The sequence below is a fragment of the Podarcis cretensis genome (genome assembly GCF_951804945.1).
Source record: "Podarcis cretensis genome assembly, chromosome: 12".
Lineage (NCBI taxonomy): Eukaryota > Metazoa > Chordata > Lepidosauria > Squamata > Lacertidae > Podarcis > Podarcis cretensis.
In genome coordinates, this window is record NC_137181.1 from 7,559,828 (window position 1) to 7,567,752 (window position 7,925).

Consider the following 7,925-nt stretch of genomic DNA (forward strand, 5'->3'; position numbering starts at 1 on the left):
GTTGTGGGGTACAGATTCTTTGATGGGACCACATGCTCTGTGGCAGAGCACATACTTTTCATGTCAAAATTGTTTTTACCTCTGCCAGTGTTTTTAATTGTTGCAATTTTTACATATGAGGTTATGGAGTTGTTTTTAATGGCTGACATTCTCATTGTGAAACCTCTTGTATGGGAAGTGATTCACACATGAGAATAAAATAAATTTGGGATATATTCTGAACTCCTCAAACTGGTTTCAATTACAGCATTTGAATAATTTTTGTAATGCTTTTCATCCCCTTGAAATGCCTAATTTTGACCTTTGCAATCAGTGTATCTGAATAACTCACACCAAAATCCAGATTGTGACATTTTTATTTATTGATTTTTCACATGCCCTTCATTGAAAGTCCTCTATTCTGCCAGGGTTTCTCCTTCTGGTATTTAATGCAATGCAAAAAGAAATGTTAATTAGGGCCAAGGTTATTAGCACCAGCCAATTAACAGTCCAGAAGCTTTGTGGAGCAATGACTGACTATTCTGTGTGCTTCCAATTAATGTGTTTATGTCTTTAGAATGACTTTCTATTTTTAAATAGTCTGGAGACATTAGACTGCAATCCCAACCCCACTTACCTGGGAGTAAGCCCCATTGAATCCCATCGGAATTACTTCTAAGTAAATGTGAGTAGGGTTGTGTGATGTTAGACTTGAGAATTAACCCACACATTTTAGATAAATTTGGGGGACAATGAAGCCAAGCAGCTTATTTTCAGTGGGAAAGTGAAACACATGCTTAAATCTCCAGCACTGGGATCAATCAGTCCCGAAAGTAGTAGGGGCACGACATTTTAATCAAGAAGAAATCCTTTGAATATAGGCTTTTGTCTTGGCAAGTTGACTTTAGGTCCCAAATTCCGCTTGCACACTGGATAACACCTGTTGACTTGAGATCTGCAAAAACAGGTCAACGTGGGTTGCAAACAAATGTGGCATATAGAGAAGCTGCTGACTGTTGACTTCAGCAGTTAGCCTGCTGAAAAATCAGAACCATGGACAGCAGCACAAATCTTCCGGCAGCTTGCAATGCCTAGTCCATGGGTAGGCAAACTAAGGCCCGGGGGCCGGATGCGGCCCAATCGCCTTCCCAGTCCAGCCCGTGGATGATCAGCATGTTTTTACATGAGTAGAACGTGTCCTTTTATTTAAAATGCATCTCTGGGTTATTTGTGGGTCCTGCCTGGTTGGTGCCGACCTTTAAAGCCCTAAATGGCCTTTGCTCAGTATACCTGAAGGAGCGTCTCCACCCCCATTGGTTTGACCTCTAAAGCCTTAAACGGCTCAGGACTGCAATACCTCAAGGACCACCATTTTCCATGTGAACCAACACGGACCCTGAGATCATCTTCTGGGGCCCTTCTTTGTGTGCCTCCTCCTCGAGGGGTCCAGAGGGTCGCAACACAAGAACAGGGCCTTCTCTGCAGTGGCTCCCCGACTCTGGAATGCTCTCCCCAGAAAAGTTCGCCTGCCACCTTCATTATACACCTTTACATCCTATGCCCTTTTAAAATGTGTTTTTTTGTGGGGGGTTATTGGGTTGCTGTTTTTATTTTTATTATGTATTTATTATGTTTTATATCTTGATTTTCTTCTGTGAACTACCCTGAGACCTCCGGGTACAGGGAGGTAAATAAATTCAATAATAATAATCATCATCATCATCATCATCATCATCATCATCATCATCTGTATGCAACCTAAACCATGTAGTGGCTAGAAACATTCCAGGGACACTTTCTCAGGCAGACAGCAGTCTCATCCACCAAGAGAATCTAGTTACAAGTTTTCAAGTCTTTGCGCTCAACTTATATATTTTTCCTGCATGCGAATCCATGACTTTGCTTTGTTAGGCTGTTGGAACTCTCCTTGTCCTGACATAATTTTTCATTTACTAAAATAGCATTCTCCGTTTCTGAGTGAATAATGTGACAGAAGCAAAGGGGGGGGGGGTTTCGAGAGAAAGGAACCTTGCTTCCCATTGTTACGCTGATTAACTGTTGCGACACCAATCTAAATGAAGCGTATTTGCTTTCCTATCTATGGTTCATACTAGCTAGAAAAAGCAAAGGCAAATCAGCATTTGCACATCTTGATATGAAAACCATGTTTGCATATAGATCTATGAGCCTTAAGGGAAAAAACAAATGCAGAATAGGGGGTACACCACACACTCTTACCACATTCAACTGAAGTCATATCACTACCTCTGTTTCCTTCCTTATACTATGTCTTCCTGAAATGGTTGCCAACTTACTGGTACCTGATCCTGCGCCTTTAGCAGCATCTTGTTCTTGATATAGTCACAGGGGTGTGTATGTGTCTTTATTTCATGCCCCAAAAAGCTTCATCAGTTGATTTCTGCACACGAAGTGCTGTTAAAGGCACATGCACAAATGAGTCTATTTTATCCTGCTCACTTGACAACCTTACTCATCTGGTTAATATAAGAATGTCTGTAGCTTTAGATTGTAAGACTGATGGTAAAGATTGTTGGTTTTGTTTTTTTAAAATGCTCTTTAAGCTGCTCTGGGTGCCTTTTGGGATGAAGAGAGGAGTAAAAAAGCTTTAAATGGGTCATAATCGCCATCCCTGACCACAAACCAAGCTGCCTCAAATTGATTGTCACTGGAAGCAAGAGACATCTGTAGGGTCATACAGATTCTCCATCGCTGCCTTACAAGCATCTCGTAAGATCATAGAATGATAGAACTGCGTCTCAGCTGAAGAAGATTGGCAAGTTAACTTAATGGAATATTCTGAAATGGCAAAACTGACAATGAAACTAAAAGGAAGAGACGACAACGAATTTAAGGAAGAATAGAAGATATTTAATGCACACATACAGAAGCACTGTACACAGCTTAATACATTAGCAGGGTTTTAAAGATTACTTGTAATTTTGTTATGAATGGATAATAAGTAATTTAAATAGGTTTTAAACTGAACAATGGACATGTGGTATATTGATAAGTAATGGAACCAAGGAAGGGACTAGAGGGAAGTCAATTTGTTTTCTTTTGTTTTCTTTTTCTTTTTGTATTGTTATTGTTTTTTACTTTTTGTTATCTTTAGAAAACCAAAAAATCATTATCAAAAATGTGGGATGTGAAACACAAGAGCAGTCAAGTACAACATCCCTAGAGTGGACATAAAAGGGGGTGTCTGGACCAGCCAGTTGGAACTTCCTGTTTCTCCTAGGCTGGGACAGACTTCCTCTGCATGTGACTAGAGGTGGGTGTGTCCTCACCTGCCCAGGTAACGAAAGAGCAGGACTGGTCAGCCATCTCTCTCTCTCTCTGACCACATTCGTCGAAGAAGCAACATCTGCTTAGCCTAAGATGCTCTCTTGGCCTCCAGCCAAGAGAGGACAAAGGGACTATTCTCCTTATGGGATACTGTGATGGCCTGGGATTCTGATTCAGAGGCTGAACCAGAGGAATCCCAGCCTGCACAGGAGTCCCCGCCTCCAGGGCCGGCTGAACTGGGGCAGGGCCTTGATTCTGAAGCGCCTGCACCTGTGCCAGATCCTCAGGAGCAGGCACCAGGTGATTCCACTCTGGGTCCAGAGGTGGTTGAGGACTCAGTGCCTGCAGGTGAGTCTCCCCCTGGGCCCAGTAACCCTTCAGCCTCTCCTGAACTGCAGAGGCTCAGGGCAGAGAGGCGAAGGGAACTGGTTTCTCCCAGGAGGAGTGCTCGCCTTAAGGCCAAGAGAGGCGGGTCTCCTAGGGACCGCCCCTGGCCTCAGAACAGATAAAGGCCAGTCGGCCCGGTCCCAGGTTGTGGGAGCAACGTCATTGTTGAGTACCTGTTCCTGCCCGGACCCAGACCTGACTCTCCAGTGATCCTGTCCCCGCCCGGCTCCCTGCTTCGGACCTCGCCCCGCTCCTTGTGGACTGATTCCAGGCTAGTGACCCAGGACCAGACTTTGACTTCGCCAACGGTAACCTTCCCCCTGGGATCAGCACAGATACTGTAGTTTCCAGGTGTATATTACTTTTATAACTTAAGTCTGCCTTCTGGGATCCATCTGTGAACAGAATGTGAGTGAGTAAAATACTTTTATACTTTTATAGAAGACTGTGTCGTGCCTATCTTTTTATGAGGGACTAAAGGGGAAATTACCAAGGAAGCTTATTTTAGAGAGGCTTCAGTGAGCCTGAGCAAACGCATCTACTGTGCAAGTTTAAAAAGGGGAATGTTACTCTGCTAAATTGTAGAACTTGTTAACACAAGTTGGCAAGGATATAGTCGAACAATATATCCTCTCCTGCATCCCTGAACATTCCCACACACACACACAAAAAAGAATAATAGAACTGTAGAGTTAGAAGGGTCCCTGAGGATCATCTAGTCCAACCCCCTACAGTGCAGGAATCTGCACCTGTCCCAAGATGCAGGATCGAACCTTTGCCATTATCAGCACCATGCTCTAACTGACTGAGCTCTCCTCACTATTGTTACCCCTCTCCCCCATATTGCAGATGGGGAAGGGGGGGAGGGAGAAAGAGAGATGTTCACCTTAGGCTACTCAGTGAATTTATGGCAGAAGCGAGATTTGAACCTGGGACTGATTTGCCTGCTGAATCTGCCCAATGGCTCAACTAGTCCAGGATCCTGTTCTCACAATGGCCAACCCATGGCAAAAACCCTCAAGCAGGATTCAAGCACAAGAGGCCTCTCTCCTCCTGAGCTTCCCATCTTTTTCTCCTAAACTGCCCATGCAAACAAATGTCTTTCTTTCCATTTGCAGGTTGCAATTTGCAAGTACAAGGTCGGCTTTTTGAGAGAGGCTTGGAAGACACAATGTGATGGGAAGAGAGGTAAGAAAGCTCAAAGAACCCACTGCATGGTTTTTGCATCCATCCAAGCCCATCGACCTCAGAAAATCCTTTTCCATTGCTCAGTCTGGCAGCATCCCAGCTGCGGCTTAAGTGGATGATGGTTGAATACCTCGTTCCCCTTGAGAGATCAATTCATCGCAGCAGAGTAGATTCAAAGAGTGAGAAATGGGAGGTTGGGAAAGTCAGCGGGGAAATGTCTCTTTAAGGCTGCTGTGATGGCTTGAATAAAAATTGGCCTGGCGCTAAGAAGGTTTGATGTCTCTGTTTATCCCCCCCCCCCACAGATGAAACGCAAAAGGCCCAATATGGCTTTATTTTGCTTAATGCTGGTGACCGCGGACAGTGCTTAGTTCTGATTCAGTTTATTGCCCCTTGATGCAATTATAGTTCAGAGGAAAGGGCACAGCTGGTTCTTGCTATTGCAACATGTGGCTGACTTCTCCTTTGGAAATAGCAGCCTGATCCTAGCAAAAAATTGTCCTTTTCTTAAAAAAAAACAACACAAAACACACACGCAAGCCCCATTTTATTTCATAACCAAGCTGATGAAATGAATGCACAGGGCAACATGATTGCTATTTACTGTATTTTTTGTTCTATAAGACTCATTTTTTTTCCCTCCTAAAAAGTAAGGGGAAATGTGTGTGCATCTTATGGAGCGAATGCAGGCTGCGCAGCTATCCCAGAAGCATGAACAGCAAGAGGGATTGCTGCTTTCACTGCGCAGCGATCCCTCTTGCTGTTCTGGCTTCTGAGATTCAGAATTTTTTTTTGTTTTCCTCCTCCAAAAACTAGGTGCGTCTTGTGGTCTGGTGCATCTTATAGAGCGAAAAATACGGTACATGTAGGAAGCAGGTAGCGTTTTACTTGCCTCACAGAGGGTTGGACTAGAACCGTACAATTCTATGATTCTATTTGGAACAGTAAGGTGTGAGTTCAAATCTCTGCTCAGCGATGGAGATCTTGGAGTGGCTTTAGCGAAGTCACACTATCACAGCCTGAACTACTTCACAGCAAGGGCCAAACTGAGACATTTTGGCTCCTGAGGTGAACCACAAAATGCCTCCCTCCCCCAGTGGGTGGTGGTGAAAAAAAATAAATAATCAGAAATGTTTTCAGAAAAAAATGCCTTCTGAGAAATTTCATCTCAACTCTTGCTAATTGGGAGCAACTGCGCCAACTCTGAGATAGTTTTGTGGCTGTGGTTATTGAAGTGTTAAGTAGGTTCCCACGAAGGACGACACAGTGATAGCAGCAAGACATTTTATTGAACTAGCAGAACTGGACAACAGGGGCAAAGCAGCTGCTTATATACATTTCTGAAGACCTGGGCCACTCCCACTCTCAACGTGATTGGCTGTCTAAATTCCCAAGCTGCGAATCATAACAGAGTTTAAGGGCCAATGGCAGTGGCCCAAATTCTGAAATGTTCTGTGATTGGATATCATGGATTGAATCAGAACACAGGGGCTCAGAATCTCCAGTCCAGATTCAAGCTCAGGCAAACACAGACCACTGAATACATAACAGTTATAGTGGGAGAGATTAAGGGAAGAGAGAAGAAAATACCTGTGGTGCCCCAAAGTGAAATGGATTACAGAAGGGAATAAGGTAAAAGGTAAAGGGACCCCTGACCATTAGGTCCAGTGGTGACCGACTCTGGGGTTGCAGCGCTCATCTCGCTTTATTGGCCGAGGGAGCCAGCGAACAGCTTCCGGGTCATGTGGCCAGCATGACTAAGCCACTTCTGGCGAAACCAGAGCAGCGCACAGAAATGCCATTTACCTTCCTGCCAGAGGGGTACCTTTTTATCTACTTGCACTTTGACGTGCTTTTGAACAGCTAGGTTGGCAGGAGCAGGGACCGAGCAACGGGAGCTCACCCAGTTGCAGGGATTCAAACCGCCGACCTTCTGATCAGCAAGTACTAGGCTCTGTGGTTTAACCCACAGTGCCACCCGCGTCCCACAGAAGGGGATACTTCAGTGCTATTTTTCTGAAAAAAGAGGTGCCAGAACTCTCCATGAATATCTCCTTGTTCTCTTAGAATGGGAATGGAGAGGTGCCGGAACTGAGTTCCTGTGAGTTCCCCTGAAAAAAAAGCCATGGAAACCTTCATCTCATCCCTCTTGCATTAAATTGTTCTCAGGTTTAAAACTGAATTAATCCCAGTTGAGCACAACCTAGGAATAGTCATCAGCAACATCTATGCTTTAAAAAAGTTAATAGCAGTTATGGGGGGGGCATTTTCATTTGACTTATGGGAACCCTTCCCCATTCCTTGTGAACGTTCCCCCCCCATTGTGCTATTAGTCACCATAGGGAAGCCTTCCTCTATTAAAAGGGGGGGGGGCGCTTTTTAATGAAGAATCTTTGACTCTCAGAATAAGACAATTTCCCCTTCATGATTGGAGTTAAGATATTCAGAACTGACAATGTATTTTATTCCCTAACTCAAACAAATCTAATTTGCCTCTCTCCAAAGTCCTTCGAAGTATGACATTAGTTCCACAGTGAGCTGCAAGAGCCACTCAGGGAACGATTGTGCATAGAAAATTGAGAGTTGCCGAGAACCCAGGAAGTCGGCGGCGTCTCTTGCAAACTGTCCGCTGCAAAATGCCTTCAGGCAACCTAGTTTACTTGGAGGCCTGCAGAATCTATTTCAGCGACCAATTGTATTTTTAATATTTTGTTGGGAGCCACACAGAGTAGCCGGGCGGCATATAAATAATAAAATCAATAAAATTGTTATTGCACATTGGGCTGCAATGAGTTGAGAGTGTTTATTTGCATGCTTTTCTTTTGCTTTTTTTTTTCTTTTGCTTTTAATTCCCATTCCCACAATCAGCTCTAATTGATTTATCCTTGCTTCAGGTTCAGATTTCACCATTTGATTTTTCTTTACATTTTACCTGGACTAATTCTTTGCTTGTCTTTTCCCAGATTCCATATCCTGGATTGATCTCTAGTATCATGCATCAAAGTGCAGAGGAACCTGATTCCTGGAATATTGCTGTGGTTTGTTAGCTATCACCTTGCCAACAA